The following is a 20,434-nucleotide window of genomic DNA, read 5'->3' as shown; positions in this document are numbered from 1 at the left end:
TAGAATTCTAAGCGCATCGCGGGAAGAACATACATTCTTAGCGCATTGCGGGAAGAACATGCATTCTTAGCGCGCTGCGAGAAGAGTTCTCTTCACGCATCGCGGGAACAAGATGTCTTCACGCAGGCTTCCATGTAAGGAGTCTGGCGCGTGGAGCTGCAGACATCCTTAGGCGGGAAGAACCAAAGGACGCATAGAGTTGAGGGAAACAAGGCTTAAGGGCGGGACGGCGACAAGAGGGAAAAGAAGGCGGAATGAGAGAAGGAAGAGGGAGGGGACGGCGGAAAGAAAGAGAGAGAAAAAGGCGGGAAGGAAATATATATTTTTATTATTAAAAGTAAAATATAAGTATAAATAAATATTAAATCATAAAAGAAAGAGATCGGGTCAGAGAAACGGGTACCTGGGTCGGGTCGGATCAGGGCAGATGTCACACTCAACTTGCTTGAAGGACGCAGAGAAGCGGCTATCATCAATGAAGCCAAATACAAGAAAAAGCTGGAAAAATATTATAATCAGCTCGTTAAAGAGTGCCACTTCAAGAAAAATGATTTTGTCCTTCGAAACAATGAAGCTAGCCGCGCAATACCCCCAGGAAAAATGTCCCCCAATTGGGAAGGACCTTATCAAATCTCAGAAGAATTGGGGAAAGGCGCGTACACTTTAAAGGATTTGAATGGAAAAAAGATACCGCGCGCGTGGAACGCGGCACAGCTTAGAAAATGCTTCATGTAAAAGTTCAAATATGTAATCAAGGCTTTTAAGCCATCATGAATGATGATTCGCGCTATCTTTCAATATTTGTTCTATTACCTTTGCATACATGTTTCACACTTCCTTTATTAATTTGGAGCAATATGACAACACTATATTGACTTCAAAACAAAATAAAACGAAGTAAAACATACATGCGCGAGCCTTAGCTCAAACGCGTTAACGAGTCTTAACTCTAAAACGACAGGGCCTTAGCCCAAACCTACGAGCCTTAGCTCAAACACGTTAATGAGTCTTAACTCTAAAAACATCAGGGCCTTAGCCCAAAACAAAGAGCCTTAGCTCAAAACACTCACAAACATCCATCTTACATCCCGCGCAGCCTGATCATAAAAAACCTTAAACACAACTAAGGCAAAGTACATGCCATATCATAGTTGTTAAGGTCTCAGGTCGAGGTCGCGCGCGGAATCATAGTGGATATCTGAGTAACACATGCTGACATGTAATGGCTAAAACTCATACTTCCATATAAAAACCGCGCGACAACGACGCGCAAAAAAGGAATTGAGAAAAGATATCGCGCATGTCAGCATAAACAAGATACTGCGAAACCACTTACAAAATAGGACTATGGTTAAGTGAATAATTTCCTTACAACCTTGTTCTTATTTTAACGTGCAAGCATATCTTATATCTATACAAGCAAACATGAAGAGATGAATGGAAATGCGCAAGATGTGAAAAAGGGAAAACAAATTTCATTCCATAGCGTTGAAATTTACAAGTATGATGAGTTACAAATTACAAATAAAAATAAAAACATGAAGGGCTTCTCAAGTCTCCACGTTGACATTAGCCTCTTCATCATCCTCATCATCGCCCTCGGCATCTGGCGCAGCCTGCTCCTCTTCATCTCCAAACTGACCATAGTCAAGTTCTTCCTCCTCATTGGAGTCTTCTATCACGACGGTGTCAGGAGCAGATTCTTTCGCCGCGCCAGAACCGCTGGCAGGGGCAACATCCCCCGCGCCACCATCATCGCCACCAGCCCCCTCGCATTCATCGAGTAACTTCTTTAGCGCGCCGAGGTCGGGCTGGTCAGCAAGCGCAGCAATCTGCAAATCAATAGAAAAGTATTGAGTACAAAACACTTGGAAAATTAATCAAGTAAAACTCATTAAGGTCAAGGTACCTGCATAAGGATGGGGATGGGAGTATTCATATACTTCTCCCCCACCGCGGCCATGTCCGCGCAGGCCGCGTCGCTCTTGTAAGGGTACTCGGATGGGTTCTTCTTCAACATGCCATATTCATACCCATCCGTAAACCCTTCAGCTCGACCCACCAAGCGCGCGGCAGCATTGCAGTCCATCACAAGGGCCTGAAACTCGGCAGAATATTTCATCGCCAAAGCGCAACGAGTCATGCCCTGTGACACCAGCCATTGGCGATCCTGCGCGAGGCCAGCAACAGACGTCTCAAGGGCAGGAACCTGGGAGTTTAATAACTCCACAGTTTCCTTGGTCTTTTTTAGCTCCTCTTTATCAGACGCTGCTGCCGCCAAAATTTTTTCTTTCTCCGCCTGCGCAGCATCAAGTGCTTCCTGGCTGGACGCTGCCGTCGCCAAGGCCTCATCTCTATCGGCCTGCGCGGCCGCCAACTCCTTCTTCAGGCGCGCAACCTCGCTCTCCAGTGATGATTTCTCAGTGATACTCTGGACGATAGCTTGGTCACGCGCCTCCGCCTGCTGTTCCAAGACACGCACTCTCCGCGCGTACTTGGCAACTTCGGCCTCCGCCACCTGCTGCTTCTCCCGCGCAGCTTGGAGCTCATGCCCGCGCTTAATAAAGGCGGTGTTGGCACTTGCTCGGTTTTCGCTGAGCTCCGCCTGGAGTTTCTCAGCTCGTGCGCGAGCATCAGAAAGGTTCCAGGCGGCCACCTTAGCCTCTCGCTGGGCTTCCACAAGAGCATCGCGTACTTTAATATAATCACGACGAAGCTCCTGGGAGGCAGCAAAGAAAGCCGACCAGCGAAAATATGGTCATTCAGCAAGTCAGCGCGGGTGCGCTCCTCCTGATACCTCCTTTCAGTAGGAGGCACGGTATGAGCCCAGAAGTCCTCGCATACGCCCATGGATTGGAAGGAACTGTCTTCATTAATATTCCATCTCGGGCGGTAAACGTGGTCACCTTCCTGCAAAACACAAGAAATGTTCTAAGTCATAAAACATACTTATATGGAGGTACGCGCAGCGGAGCAACAAATTAAAATATACCTGCGGGGATGAAGCAGAAAAGTCAGCGCCAGCCCCACCAGAAGTCTGCGCTGCGAAGTCTTGTGGCATCGCAGGGCTGGCGCGGTCTCCCAAGGAGTCTTCAGCTTGAGCCCCCTCATCCTCCTCATCTTCTTCAATAGGCCTCTTCTCCTGCGACCTGGAGGGCTCCAAACCAGCCTCGCGGAGAGGGCTGCGCGTAGGAGGAGGCGAGGGAGGTCTCGACGCCGCCAGTTCGGCGCGCAATACGGCTTCCTGCTCCTTTGTAATCCCAATAAGGGGAGAATCAGCACTAGCAGGAGCAGGACCAGAACCAGCGGCGCCGCCAACGGCGCCAGGAGTGTCACCTGCAACTTGTACGCCAGCTACAACTCCTATGAACAAATCAACAAGGAAAATTGGTTTATGACTGGATCCAAAAGAAAAAATTCAGAAGACAAATGTGCAAAACATACCTTGGCGCAATTCTGTTCGCGCGGCGAACATCGCCATAAAGTTCATTCTACCCTTCTCAGAGGGTAGAACGGGGGACTTCGAAGCAGACCCCGGCGCAGCCTCAGCACCTTGTGGCGCCTGCGGCTGATCTGCAACCGTCGCCGGTCCTGCAAACATTCAAAGGAGCAAAGGTTTAATAATAATTCAATCAGATGAAGATAAGCAACGTATACCTGTCGCAGGCGCGGCACTGCTTCTCTCTTGAGCCGCGCGAACGGAGGAGGTGACGCCACCATACCTCAAGTGGACAGGAGGTCTGCCCACTTTCACAGGCAGGGAAGCTAAAGAAACCTTGGTGGTAAACACCTCGGTTTCCGCAGGTCCCTTCGTTTGAGCATGGGGATGAGCGACAGGGGTGTCGTCTTTCTTCTGTCTCTTACTGCCCCCTGCGCCGGATTTCCCCTTAGCTTTGCGCTTTAGTAGGGGCGCCTCCTCTTCCTCCTCCTCCTCTTCCGCGAGCTCCAGCTCGTAGTTTTCGAGCGCATCTGCAAAATACAAACAACAGAACTGTTAATAAACTTTGGTATTCTAAAGGAATGAGCATAAGTGCGAAGGCATACCAGGCGCGTCGCTATCAAAGTCAAATTCCAGATCCACTGGGATGAACATGTCATCGAAGCGATCTGGGAAACCAACCTCCCCAGCGCCAAGCGCGACAGAGCCACCTTCCACTTGATCATCATAAGCGGCGTGGATATAATCCTTGGTGACTGCGCAAAAACAAGTCAAGTGATATCAGCAAAAAGAATTATGTTCGCGCAGAAAAAGAAAAAAAAAAGCAATGAAATAAACTTACACAACCCGTCGACTTGGATAACGGGCTCAAGCGAGCTGTCCGCCCACCTCTTGCTCATACCAACCCCCACCAGCGCCTCCTCACGAATGCTCTTGGCGGGGGATGGTTCAGTGGACAGCTTCTTAACCCAGGCGCCAGTTGGGTTCTTGAGGACACCCACATCCGCAGGCGCAGAAGAGATGGAGCGCATGGTCATACGGATGGGTATCACACCAGCCCTAATGTAGAAGAACCTCTCAGACCAGTCGTGAAGGCTCTTGAATGAAACAGTGGAGCACTTCACCTTCTGACTGCGAGGAATAAAAGAGAACCAATTGTCTTGGATCTTGGGCTTGTAAAAATACTGAAAGCGCCGAGGGGTAGGCTCCTCGCGCTGGGATTTGCACATGAACTCAAAGTGAGTCATGCGCACAAGTCCAAAAGGATGGACTTGGGATATATGAATCCCATAGAACTGCAGCAGTGCACCCACAAACCTTGTCATCGGGAGACGAAGGTTGCAGTGGGTGAAAAAATGGCTATATAAGGATATATAACCAGCAGGCGGGTCCGCCGCCGATTGCCCGGCCACAGGCAACATGCAGCCAAACAGGGTGGGAAAGCCCTGAGAGGCGATAAGGCTGTCAAGATCAGCCTGCCTCAATTTGCAGGGGATTTCATTCCACCTCCTCACCACCTTGGTCCTCCTTACTTCCTCCGATGTGGTCTCAACAACCCTCTTCCCCTTGCCCTTTTGCTTCAATGTCGACATCACCACAGATTTCACACGGCGTCTTCGAGAGGCAATAGAGGTGATTGAGGGGTTAGAGGAGTCTGAACTATCAGACATACAACTACAGTAGCAGATAATCGACGATTCGAAACGATGAATACACTCAAATCAGAATATGAAAGGCAGAAATTCGAAAATTTGCAACAATGAAGATGAAGATAGAAAATTTCTTAAGGGCCTGCTTTTATAGGCCCAGGAGAGAGAAATTTGGTAGCTGATCAGATTTCACGCGCCCCCACTCGCAGCTGTAAGCCAACGTGGTCGCGGCACGTGTCCCTGACACTGTTTGAGGGGACATGAAAACGTAACGGACCTGCCACGGAGCAGAGACGCGCCCCCACTCGCAGGTGCTAACCAATGCGAGCGCGACACGTGTTCAAGACAGCTGTGCGAGGGGACATGAAAGGCAACTGTAGCACCTCGAGCACACGAAACGTCTGACACGTTTACGGCGCACGTCACCACCAACTAACCACGTGTTTGGACCCTTCGTTTCAACCAAATGGATAGAACTTCGCGCAACGATGGAAACAACCAAGAAAACGACAAAACCCCTTTTAAAAGACCAAATCAGTAAGTCTAATATCTATCTTACCGCGCTCGCGCGAGATAAGACACACATTAGACTGGGGGGGCTTGAAGAGGTATGTACCCGCCTCAACATCGAGCGAGGCAGGTCAACCCACAAGATATATACAAGACAATAGTAATCAAAGATATTATCAAGGCACAAAGCCAAAACTTATGCTCAAGCATCACATGCTTGCACATATCTCATATGCTCAAGCATCACATATGCTCACGCATCACATGTGCTCATGTATCACATATGCTCGCGCGTATCACATGCTCACGCATCATATATGCTTATGCATATCACATCGTGCGTGGCGCATCCGCGCGCGGCGCATATCACATGATCGAGCATCATATATGCCCACCCATATCACAGTTGCGCATGGCGCAGCTGCGCGTGGGGCATCCGCGCGTGACGCGTATTACATGCTTGTGCGTATCGCATCTGCGCATGAAATATCTGCGCGTGAGAATAAAGAGAAGACCTCGCGCATCCTCAGGATGGGCGCATATCACACATGCACATAGTCAACCTCGTCCTTATCCAAATCAGGATTAGGGCAACTTTGATTGTGCACGTCAGACAACCTTCCAGAAGGTATCTTTTTAAGGAATGAGAATATGCTGATGTTGACAGCTGCCAAATGAAAGGTCGACAACTCAGCATGACACATGTGCTACCACGTGATTTCAACCAACGAGAAAGCGCCAGGTGTCCCAAAGGACACGTGGCGCAAACCGATTGGAGGAGGCCAACGAAACCCTAATTTGGTTTTAGCTCAATCAGTGGAAACCCTAGCACTATAAATACATCATAACGTACACAGTTACAGACACATTGATTCACATTGAAGCATATTCAATTACATTCACTGACAGGCAGCCCTAGTCAGTTACTTTCTCATACACAGAGAGACAATCACAGAATCATACAGAGTAACATACAGTATTCAGCTATTAGGCAATACTCTCCCAATTCCCTTACTCTCACATTATTATCTTCTCCACCATATACTTATTCTCACGCCGGAGGGTTACCCCAAAGAGGACCCCTCTGTCCCTTTCTGAGGGGTAAGTAACGGCGCTGTTCATTTTGTAGGTGGAAGAACACTGATCCAGAAGAACCATCGGTGAAATAGTATAATCACACCCGAGGAAAGTAGATCTGCTACCAGTGAGTAGATTCACGTTTCTTCAGTCACGATGCTCATATGACAGGAACATGTCAAAGTAAGTCTGATAGATTTGGTTCAGAATCTCATAACCTTTGTTTATGGTAAAACAATGAACTGTTTAAACTGGTTATCGGTTTGATTTCACGAATGATTTTATTTTGTACCAGACTGAGTATATATAGTTTGCAAAACCAATAATATGTTATAAGTTATAACGTTTTTCCAAAGTTTTGTTATTACTTGTGTAAATTTCTTTTTTCTATAAATAAAGTTGTTTGTTTTATAAAATCACTAGACTGAATTACTTGTTTGTTTTTCTATAAATAAAGTTGTTTGTTTTGTTATTACTCGTGTAAATTTCTTTTTTCCAAAGTTTTATTATTAAAGACATTAATAGTTTTAATTACTACAACCACCAAAAACATATGTTTCGTGATGACGAGTTTAAAAGCATGATTACGGATGATTTTGGATAAAGACTAGAAATAAGGGGTTTATGAAATAAAGATTAGTTATTTTTTGAAGCATTTAAAAAGCATAAAGCATCTTATACTTATACTCTAGCTAATTCTTCTACAAAGGAGTCACGCTTTATGTCAACATTATGAAACAATCTGTTTAATTATAGTATCTTATTCTATGCATTTATCATCTGATTAAATACGATATATAAAAGTCGATTGAAGTGTATGAAGTAGAACGAATAAATAATACAATGATTATTGGAATAATTTGTTTCGAATCATTAATGGACACAAAGATAAAATTAAATGATAGAAAATAGATGATAAAGATTTAAATATATATGAAGATTAATGTCTAAATTCAATTGTTTGTTTGAATATACATGGTTATGTAATTGTTTTATTTATGTCAAGTTTTTGAGCTTAACAGAAATTGGATAAGACGAGTTTGTCTACTAAAATACCGGTACTCATATCTTGATTCAGCAGTCGTATCAATTACAGAAATTGCTTAACAGAAATTGTCTAATATAAAATACCGGTATTTTTATTAGCTTAACAGAAATTGTTTTATTTACTTTAGAAATTGCTGGTTCTAAAGTAAGCAATTTTGTAATTAGAGAACCGTAAGAAACTCAAACATGCGCATATATTTGTTTAGCTGTTATACATAAGATTCTTATATATCATACTAAAAACACACTAATTTTTTTATTCTGTTTCGTGTATACATAAAGATAATTATGTATTGATTGAATATATAAGTGTATTATGTGCCTTGTACGTTTTTCATTTGTTGTTATCTAAATCATGATCTTATTTAAGTAATTCCACATATGGAAAGGAGACATTTTTTCTTAATATATAACAACTTATTATGCTTAAATAACACCAAATTTTCCATTTTAACATTTTTAAGGACTTAAGACAACACCCATTAGTTTCGTAGAGGCCAAACAGTGTTACAGTATAGCATTAGATAACGTGTGAAAGGAAACAATATAATGATGAGGCATTATTTTTGCATAAAAATGAGTGGTCGGAATTTTAAAATGACGAATGTAGAGGGTGGCAAAGTGAAATATTGACATGTTAAGAGAGTGCATGAAATTGGTAAAATAGAAGGAGACGTTGCATAAGCATGCAATTTCCACGTGGAGAGTGGAACGGTCGATGTGCTTCCACGCATCTACCCAAGTCCATCACGTGTCCACTTACTACTTTCTGTGCCACCTTTTAGACTAAATCCACTTGGATTTAAGGATTTCATTGTTATATTTGAATAAAGCATAGTTTGTAAATCCTGTACCCAAGCTTACATGTGTGGGTCTAGTGTATGATATCTATCTTATAATTTATCAATAAGGCCGGCATCAGGTTATGATAATAAAACTAATAACGATAAAAAATAAGTATGTCAATGCTTTAACATATTAATTTAAAAACAATAAAAGGTCACGCATTACAGCGACGAATTAACATGAATTCGGTCGTATAAACAATACCAACACTAAATCGTAAGAATAAATTATTAAGAAAAAAACATATTTTTTTTAAATAACCTATATGGCACCTCCACAACATGCAACATGGTCCAATGAAACATCCATATCCTTGGTATTAGCGGGTTTTCTTGAATCCGAAATTCGTCTAAAAGAAGTAAAGGAAGTGGTCTGGGTATAATTAGTTGGGTAGTTTGGTTAAAAAAAATCTTCTCATGACTTTCTAATATTTTTTTAGTAGTTTTTACTAGTCATTGTTTATATTATTCTGGTGTTAAAAATAAAATCAAGTTATGCTGCCTATCTATGATATATTTGAACTCTAAGTTACTCTATATAAGGGTTAATAATATATACTATTTTGTTGGATAAATAAGGTATATTTAAAGTGTAGGAATATTGGTATAAACTATAAAGTGTGATGTTAAATTAATATACTGGTTACATATAAATGGCATGCATAATAAGAGCATAGACAGTCGATGAATGTCGACAAGATCGTCACGTCAGACAAGGAAAAATGGTATAGAAACCGGACTTCACAGAGGACCTAGCTAAGATCTCTATCTATTTTTCTCATTGTCTATCAAAGAACTTTCTCCCTTGCAAAACGCACGGTTGATATGGACAAACTTTTGCGTTGGGAAATCGCAATGGTCGTGGCTAGCTCGTTTTCCATGTCGACTCTAAGTAAGACCACATATAGTACGTTATTTCGTGTTATTATGGACGCCGGATGGTCTAACATGAGCAAGTAGAAACGTTATCCACTTATCCAGATACTTTTGTCTATGTTACTGATCATATTTCCTATTTGATTTTCTAAACTAGTAAAAAATAACTCTCTTTCTTTCAAAATCTCACGTTGTTTATTTTATAAATGTTCGAACTAAGCAAATTACAACTAATAATATTTCACAGGTTACGTGTTTAAGTTCTCTTTGCTTTTTGTAGCTCTTAAAGTTTGATAATGCAAAATTGCTAAGCTTCACTTATTTTGCTCTAAAAAGTAGAAAGTTAAAAAAGAGAGACTTTTCTAAATAACTTTAATAAACAGCAATATATATATATATAATCAAAATTTATTTTGTATTATTCACGTAATAAATTTACTTTCAATGTTGACTTAGAAGGCAAATATAGAAGTGGCACAAAAGTTTAGACATTAGTAAATAATATATATATATATGATTTGGATCAAATGCAAATTAAATGAACATGTAAACGTGAATTACATGTAGAGTAGTTACATAATTACTTTACTTGGTTTTCACGTTTAACACGTTAATTTAATTTGTGTTAGTGCACAGAAATTTGACACTGTGGATATGTTATCATGGCATATGTTTTGGATCAGTTATCCTTAGCGTGTGTTCTAGATCCCGTCAGGATCAAGGATCCACAGTATTTATTATTTACTAACGGTTGTTCTCATGTGTGGTCTTATATTTAGCAGGTATAACGGTTAGAAGACTCAGTCCATCCACTAAATTGCAGTTAAGAAGATATTGACGTGTCTGGATTAATTATCCTTCTGAAGAGTTCCAGAGCTATGTCAGGATCATGGATCCTCGGTATTAGCTGCTATTAACGGTTATATCTTATATGAAGGCTGATATTTAATAAGTGTAACGGCTAGAAGACATGGTCTACCACCTATTTCGCAGCCTGAGTGATGGAGCACGTGGTTAAAGTGGCTGTTACAAGTATATTCAAGATAAAGGCGGATTTTTAGGAAAAATAGTTAATGGTATTTATTATTAATAACTCCATTGAGTTATTATCTTTGATTTATATTGAGATGATGATCAGTTAGGAGATACATGTACTTACACACATACTTGAGCAGAACTAAACACTCTCTCAACACTAGCTTTCATTGTAATCTCGATCATATTCTCCAACACACTTGTAATCGCGTTTTGTTCATTAATAAACTTGACGGTGATAGTTTTCACCATCCGGGGGTTTTTTGTGCCGGAGACCGAGATAACCATATACTCATCGACCAAAGGTTACCTTGTTGATCATTGACTAAAGTGCTTCGACCAAAGATTATCTTATTAATCATTGACCGGAGCTATTTTACCAACGATTGCCTTGATAAGTTTTGACCGAAGTAAGACTATCTTGGTTAAGGGCTTTTTCCCTCGTGATCAAACCATTGTGTTCACCGATATCACGCTTATACACTTGTTATTATTGAATTGGCACCTTACCTCACATAACAGATTTGGATACCTGATCCTTAGCTGATTTTTGTCCAAAACAATTTGGCGCCCACCGTGGGGCAATTGGTGCTATAATTCAGATTATTTCCTATCAATTTTCAACTTTTCATACCCATATCACCAACAATGGCCTCTCAATCAACCTCTGCTTCATCAACAATGTCGTCTTCGGTTTCTCTCTCATCAAGATCTTTGCCGCCGATGCCTCCTCCTATTACGGGAGCACCGAGGACCACCGCGGCTGGAAACAAGACACAAATTCTAGTCCTCCAGAGCTCAAAAACCACTGCTGCCATTTCGGTGGTCAAATATAACAATGATGTTTCTGCAATGTTTTCACAGGTTAAGGCATACATGGAGCAGCAGAACAAAACCAACCAGAGGATCCTACATGAAATTGAAGATCTCAAGAAAAGAAAGAGGCCAGCGGAGGATCAGACTCCCTTGATGCCTAGGGTGCTGGATTTCACTACTCCAGGATCCATGGCTCAACATACTCAAGGATCCTTGATCCTTCAGCAAGGATCATCCATCTTTCAACCAGAGTCCGTGGGTCAACAAACTCAAGGATCCTCGTTCTTTCAACCAGGATCATCTATCCTTCAACAGGGGTCTGTGGGTCAACAAACTCAAGGATCCTCGTTCCTTCAACAAGGATCATCCATCCTTCAACCAGGATCCTCTGGGTTGTATCCTCAAGGATCCTTCAGCTCCCAACCTCCAGGATCCTTCTGGTAGAATCAAGGATCCTCGGGAATTCACCATCAAAGGTCTTCAGAGGTCCATGAAGGGGACATCATCCCCATGCAGACCAATGCCTCTAGTGGACCTGCTACTGTAGCAGATGCCTCTTATCTTAACTACACTTCTGGGATGCCAACGTTCAACCAACCAAGAGGTAACGCCTATAATCACATATCCTCGGACACTAACCTTGGCTCTATGCAGGATACAGGTATCAATCAGGCTATGGCTAGGGAACTTCAGAAGCTTAAGGATATGATATCCAGCGTGTCAGGAGTGGTCCGTCCGATTCCTGAAATACCAGAAGGGAGCCATAAGTTGTCCAGATTTGCTCCACCAATATGTGATGCAGAGATCCCAAAACGCTTTCAAACACCCAACATGAAGGTGTATGATGGGACCACTGATCCGGAAGAGCACGTGGCTCAGTATAGGGAAAGGATGGAAATCAATCCAATTCCTGAAAGACTCAAGGAAGCTTGTCTATGCAAGGGTTTCGGTTCCACACTAACAGGATCTGCACTTAAATGACTGCTAAGTCTTCCTCCTTATTCTGTTACATCTTTTTCACATTTAGTTAACTTGTTCAACAGCCAATTTTCTTGTAGTAGGAAATTTGAGAAGTTAACTAGTGATTTATATAGAGTTGTCCAACCTTATGATGAATCCTTAAGGGATTTTGTTACAAGGTTTGGCAGGGAAGCCCTAGAAATACCTAATCTTGATATGGCTACGGCTGTTGAAGCATTCAAGATGGGACTTCAAAGGGGCTCCCCATTTTATGACGATCTTGTGATGACTCCGTGCAGGACCTTAGATGAAGTCAGGAACAGGGCGTTAAGATTCATCCGATTAGAAGATGATAAAAGGATCCAGGATCGTCTTGGAGGGCAAGCGAAACAAGAATCCCCCGACAAGAATAAAGGATCCTCATTCAGGAACAATAACTCGAAGCCTTACTCCAAGTTCAACAACCAAAACGTCCGGGCATTTGAAGAAGGAGATGATGATGAGGACTATCCAAGTATTTCCGACTATTGCTTCTCCGTGGATACTCATGGCTTAATCTGTGCCATGAAGGATCTGGGGGACAAAGCAAGGTGGCCCCGGAAGAACGAGAGGACTACCGCCTTCAAAGACAAATCTAAGTGGTGTGCCTTTCACGAAGATTTTGGCCACATGACGGACGAGTGCATTGGCTTGAGGAGGGAAGAACGGGAGGACTACCGCCTTCAATTACAAATCTAAGTGGTGTGCCTTTCACGAAGATTTTGGCCACATGACGGACGAGTGCATTGGCTTGAGGAGGGAAATTGGATATCTCCTGAGCAAGGGTCACTTCAAAGAACTCTTGGGAAGGAAGAGATCCAAGATCCAGGATCCTGAAGATCTTCCACAAAAAGTAACACCACCACCACCAGACGCTCACGTGATCAACTTCGTCTCAAGAAATTACGGCATGATTCAAACTTCTTGTCCCGCAGAAAAATTCGAGTTGGATAATGAAAGAAGACCGCTTATACCCACTACTCGACCAAAGATTATCTTATTAATCATTGACCGGAGCTATTTTACCAACGATTGCCTTGATAAGTTTTGACCGAAGTAAGACTATCTTGGTTAAGGTCTTTTTCCCTCGTGATCAAACCATTGTGTTCACCGATATCACGCTTATACACTTGTTATTATTGAATTGGCACCTTACCTCACATAACAGATTTGGATACTTGATCCTTAGCTGATTTTTGTCCAAAACAATTTGTACGTTAACTTTTCCCATAATATATAATGCTTCTAAACCTATTTATCAAAACATTTTTACCTATACTACATATTAATGATAGTAGTTTATCTTTTTAATATATTATACATATAAAGTATGGTTTGTTGATCAGTTCTTCATGTAAGTAATATAAAACATGATAAATATTAAACCTATGAACCTGTTACAGCATGAAGAGTAGTAACCGCAGCAGGGTATGATGTAGTCAACATGCTTGTCATCTTGATCGAGTTCCCCTTTAGGATGTATCGTTAAGGATGGTTAAGGTTCTTGAGAGGAACCCAGTTTAGAAGAGAGAGGAGCACACAAATTGTTATGTGTATATGATTAGGTTATGATGTTAATATTTATCTCTCTATATATACACCCAAGGGGAAACCCTTTATTAGTTAATTATAGGTAATATGACCCATCAACAATTACCAAACTAATATATAATAAGGTATAGTTAATATTTTGATTTATTATAATATAAATGATTATAATGGCCATATATAAATATATATATATATATATATATATATATATATATATATATATAATTATATATTTAATCTTACATTCTCCCACTTGACCGAGTAATCATTTATTATGAGTATTAGATAAGCCTGATCATGAGTTAACACTCATTTTAGTTTTAAACTCAAACTGGAGCAGAGAAATACAGTCATTGTATTGAACATCAGCTCAAGACCCCAATTAATCATACTGCAGTCCTTATTTAAAACCTAAGTAGTTATGATCAAAATTTTCAAGTAAGCCCTTCAGAACGTTTGATTTGTATATTTAATTTGTCTATATGTCATTATGCATGCTAAACATATTAAGAGACGTACAAATTCAAAACTAATGAGGAAATTTAATAGTTAATCATTCATACTACGATATGCAGTTGTACGTGGTCATCAATAAACCCCTCATGATTATAAGCTCTTTCATAATACTTATGGGTAATAGACCTTTAGTTATAGGATCCTTAAGCATATCATGAATGTATTCGATATGAAATTTTAGATTTCTCAATTCGTTCATAAACAAATAATTAATTTCATATCAAAATTTAATGTAGCACCTATCAAACTGTTACTGTTTGAGAAAACATGGTAACTGACGTTATCACAATTAGTCTTCAATATATAAGTTATTTGGAGTTTAATAAAACTTATGAGTCCACTAATAAATATTCAACAATATTTATTGGCAATAACGTTGTAATTAATCAACATATTATGTTGTTATGACTTAGGTTGTTGTTATCAGTTCATTATGACTCCTCCATGAGATAGATTTATCTACTGACATAAGAATATATCCCGAAAATTACATTTTCTTATCTCTGAATATGACAAATTTTAGAGTAATATACCGGTTTGAATTCTCACTTCTTCTTTTAAATTATAGTCTTTTGTTTCTTTTAAAGATATTTTAATACTCTTTTAGATGTTTCACATTAATCTAGGCATATATAGTATGATACAATTTTGAGTAATATCTGAACGAGTATAGACTTGAACCTACATAAGGCTTCTACTTAATGAAGCATAAGGTAATAATCTCAATGATCCTATTATCCTCTAAATAGAGCAATATTGTTTGTTACATGTGTAAGGACATTTAAGATAAAACTTATAGAACAAAACTAATGTCCCTTTGGGTCTATCTCAGAATGTTATGATATCTATTATGTAAAGGATATCTTTGAGATATTTCATATCAAAGTGTGTGAACAATGCTTTGACTTATGTAACATATACTTGTCAGAAGAATGTCATCTATATAAGGATAAGTTTGTTTTTAGTTGCTCCCACTCATCTTTAGGTAGGTACATTAATCCACTTGGTTTTTTATGAAAATAATTGTATAAAGATTTCATCACATTTTGATGTTTGCATTAACCCATATATAGATTTTAATGACTTACAGACTAAATGTTCTTTGACCTTCAGTTTAAAACTTTTAAGTTGTTTTATGAACATATAAATATGTAAGCCGATTGCTAGGGAAAGTTATTTTAATGTTCATCTAATGTAGCTCTTAACTATTATAAGCTACTAGAACAATGATGATCCTTAAAGAAATATTTTGTAGTATAGGTAAGAAGATTCTTTGATAATTGGTTTATCCTTGAATATAACCTTTAACAATCAACCGTGCTTCTTACTGTCTTAAAGTTTTGTATTGGAATTTAGTTTAGTTATGAACACTCTTAGATGATTCAACCAAATCTCAAAACGTTATCCTGACTTATGGAGTCAATTATGATTGATGCTAATGGTTTAATTATAAGGGGTAGGATCATTAAACTTTCCAACATCCATTTCAACTTTAGTTAGGGAGGTTACATAATCATCAATTTTAGTACGTTTTTAAAACCCAAGTGGCCTCCAGAGTTGATTATCGGGTAATTTTAAAAGTCTCGGTTTTAAGGATTAGCTCTTGGTAAGGTTGCTATCATTTTCAGGATTCAAAGTGTGTAAGAGTTGGTACAGTATGGTGTACAAGAGGTGTAATTGGAGTTAAATTTGGAGTAAAATTTAATAACTCTCTTCCCCTTGCCTCTTATACTTTTGCCAAGTCATTATAAGGACTTTTACTGCTCCCACTGTCCTTAGAAACTTTTAGGAAATTAGCATGCTTAGGGTCAATATTTATAGACCAATCAATTCTAACAAAGAAACAAGTTAATAATATAAGTTGTTGGAGTTTCTCTTGTTGAGGATTAATTTAGTAAGAAATCTGAATTTGCCCAGTTTAAGCAACAATGAAACTTTTGTAAGAGATTGTAAATTCTAAAGAGATAAGTTTTGATAGAATAGTGTTGTGATGGAGCAATGTCTTGTACAAGAGGTGTAATTGAGATAATATAAAGTTTTCACTCCCCCACCTCTTGCAAATCTTGTAAGTTATGATTGAGACACTTAAGGCTCCCACTAATCTTTAATATCTCTAGAAAAACTACATAAGGAGTTTTAATGATGTATGTGATGTAGGAATTTCTCATATATATGTTAGACTTGATTTGATTCCATTAACGTCCAGATGTCATAATAAATTTATGGACATATTTAGAAGAAATCGTATTATGTATATATAAATGGATCTCTTTAAAACCATGGACCATAGAAGTGAGATTAGATACAAGTAAATAGTTTTTAAATGATAAAATAATTATTCTGAGTATTCCGCTTTGAATAAGTTCCACGAATGTCTGTGAAATATAACTTATGATGGACCCGTACTTATTCCTAAGCCAAGTAATGTTTAGGGCATCCAACATATGATTTAAAATCACTGAGAATGATATGAAAAATCACCCTCATTAACCATGTCATGATTTTTCATGAAATTTGGTTTTAATGGATGAATTTTATATGTCTCATTTGTCTTTTGTTAAATTTTTATTTGCATTATAACAAAAGTTGTGAAAGTATACATTATCATCTAGTTCTATTTTATAAATGTTTCAATCCAGATATTGATAACAAATAATATAAGAGTTTAAGGTAAGAGTGACTTTATGTTGGCTATGCAAACCTTATAACTGTCATAATGTAACTTAAGTATTGATACTAAATTCTGATTAATCATCAGAATATTTAAGGTATCATAAAGTGTAATTAAAAGACCGTTTATCATGGTTCTAATAACCTTAACATTTAAATTTGTCACTAACACTCATGTTAGTTATTTGTTGATTTTGGGTAAACATATAGAACTAGACTCAACCAATCATGTGTTAATGGGAATATTAGGATTAACAGACTTAAATATCATTAATATACAACTATCAATTTTAGCCATTTGTTCTTTTGAATTATGGATAGTCTTGTTGCTTATGCCTAATCAAGTGACATATTTTGCAATGAGACTTCTCCTTAGAGAACTTAGAGCTGGAAGTAATACTTGTATTTTGTCTATGAACCTTATAATTATCCTCTTTTAGGTTTTAGTGGTAGTGAGTTGAATAACATCTTATTTCCAGTACCAAACATTTCTTTTCTTGTACATATGTTGCTGATCAACAAACTCATTTTCCTTTGGTACTTCTGAGTGTTATAGTTGATTTTTAAGACACCAAATTATACTATTGAAAATTTTAGAATGTAATATACTAGAATATTGTACTTATTTTCATATGTGAGCCCTTAATTTTATGGGTCACGTATTGTACATTATGATGTATTCAGTAATACCACTTAACCTTACAGTTAAAACTTTTAAGGAGTGCATGAATTTTAGGAGTTATTTTAATTAGTCTTAGGAAAAACTAAATCTAGAATAACTCTAATGATAACATTTATTTATATAAGTTTTTGTTTATCATTATCGTAAGAGACATTATGATTGACTCATTCTATTTGTTATGTTCCAGTTTTTTAATGGAATGATTGTTATTAGAAAAAACAGTAGGGTAGTCATATCATGTCTTTAGGGATAATTAAAACTGAGAAGAGCAAAATATTATTGAAACTCTTTATGATGTAAAACTTATATTATGCTTTAACATTAGAGTGAATGATTTGAATGAGATAATTCTTTATAGAAGAAAATTATAGTGAATTATGCTATGAGATATTAAAGTAAGATAGATTAAAGTTTATGATCATTAGATTAATGAAAGATCATTAATGTGATGATCATTATATTTTATTGAAGATGTGATATGTCTATTACTAACATCAAACTAATAGACAATAATTAAAATTTCTACTTAAATAAAAAATAAATCACCTTTGGACAGAATTAAAATTTATTTAAGTATATGTGCAAAACAATTGTAACACATCACATTTGGGCAGAAGTGAGACAATTATTTTAATTATGCACGGGCTAGTTTTGCTAGATTAAAATGTAGCACATCACCTTTGGGTAGAAGTGAGACATTTTGATCATGTTAGGCAAAACTAACAAAAACTTTAATTAGACTTGAACGATAGGATAGATGTAACACATCACTTTTGGGCAGAAGTGATACATCAAAAAATTCATTCAAGTTAAGCCTTTTTATGTTTTGTAAAGTTTTATAACATTTAAGTTTTTACAAAACATTTAATTAGTTAATAGCAAAAAAAATGTTTAGGGGTAAGGATTTTTAAGTTTCCGGTAAAACCTTAGTTCTCGAGAATTTTAGGTTCCCGTAAATCGTCAGTTTCCGGCTTTTAGCGAGTTTCCGGGAAAATGTTGATTCTCGTATTAGTGACTTTTCGGGTTTATGGGTTATGATCCAAGCCCATAAACTCTTAGAACCCATAATCTGTTTTAAGCCATTAATGATAAGTTTTGGTTCGAATTTTAAGGGATTGTATATTTATATCCAAGATTTAGTTATTTTCGAAAATACTCTTTTATTAATTATTCAGATTTCGAAATAACTTGGAAATAAAGTTTAGTCAAAATTAGAAAGAAAAAAAAACACATCACAATCCGGATTCTAAACCAAAATATTTATGATTTTTCTAAAATTGCGATGAACACAATGAACATAAAAAAATCCTTGAATAACCCGAGTCTAGCATGTAACAGTGATTTTAAATAATCTTTGTAACAGTGGCCAATATTATATTATATTACATGTAACAGTGAATAACCCGAGCATATTTATTTTGTGTAACAGTGATTTTAAATAATCTTATATGATTATCATTAATAATTTGGCCAAAACTGAAGCATGTAATTTTTTTTTTCATCAATTTTCGATAAAGTATAATACCTAAAATAAGAATTTTTTTTATCTTAATCAATAATGACAAACAAAGGGAATAAATTAATAACGTAAACAGCTTCAACAAAGATTTCATGTTTTTTGTTTTTTTTTAAGTTTCAGATTTAGGAAAAACATGATGAACCGATTAATCAACATCACTCTAATACCACATGTTCATCAGTTCTTCATGTAAGTAATATAAAACCCGATAAATATTAAACCTATGATCCTGTTACAGCATGAAGAGTAGTAACCGCAGCAGGGTATGATGTAGTCGACATGCTTGTCATCTTGATCGAGTTCCCCTTTAGGATGTATCGTTAAGGATGGTTAGGGTTCTTGAAAGAACCCAGTTTAGAAGAGAGAGGAGACACACAAATTGTTATGTGTATATGATTAGGTTATGATGTTAATATTTATCTCTATATATATACACCAAGGGGAAACCCTTTATTAGTTAATTATAGGTAATATGGCCCATCAACAATTACCAAACTAATATATAATAAGGTATAGTTAATATTTTGATCTATTATAATATAAATGATTATAATGGTCATATATATAATTATATATTTAATCTTACATGGTTAGTGTAAAAACAATAGTTTTGTAAGAAACATAGAAATAAATATAGTGTCTGAGATTAGTAGTTTTTGAAAATTGTATGGTATGTGTTTTATTTAAGTGGTGTGTTTTATTTTAATGTATTCTCACACTTCTCACAATACAATTATTTATTATTTGAACCATCCTCTTGATGGGTAAGGTTATAACCAAATTTGCTTCAATTCGTTATAACTATTATCAACAGATACGTACTTACAACAAGTATTCTATAAACAAACAGTATATTAGTTAAACAATTAGGTTGTCCTATGTATTTTAATTAAAAGAAACATGTTCTATTGTGGTTCTAGATTTAGTAAGACACGTATCAGCAAAATATCGAGTGAGTTGACATGACTAATACAAAAACATAAAATAAAAGTATAAATTACTAAATGGTGTCGCCCAGTCAAAGCGGGCATATTTACTGATGATCATGTTTGTATCAAATGGTTAAAGTGGGGTTGGCCAGATTTGTTGCTGTCGAGTCATATAACATTATAGAGCATTATAAAAATATCATGAAGTTGATGCTATATTAAGTTATTATATAACTTATGGGCCATCAATTCATCCTTGTGTGTATACAAACCC

The sequence above is a fragment of the Bidens hawaiensis genome, unplaced genomic scaffold (genome assembly GCF_021521415.1).
Source record: "Bidens hawaiensis isolate Kalapana, Puna unplaced genomic scaffold, B.hawaiensis_p1.1 tig00024843_1, whole genome shotgun sequence".
In the NCBI taxonomy this organism is placed as follows: Eukaryota; Viridiplantae; Streptophyta; class Magnoliopsida; order Asterales; family Asteraceae; genus Bidens; species Bidens hawaiensis.
This window is presented reverse-complemented; position numbering follows the sequence as displayed.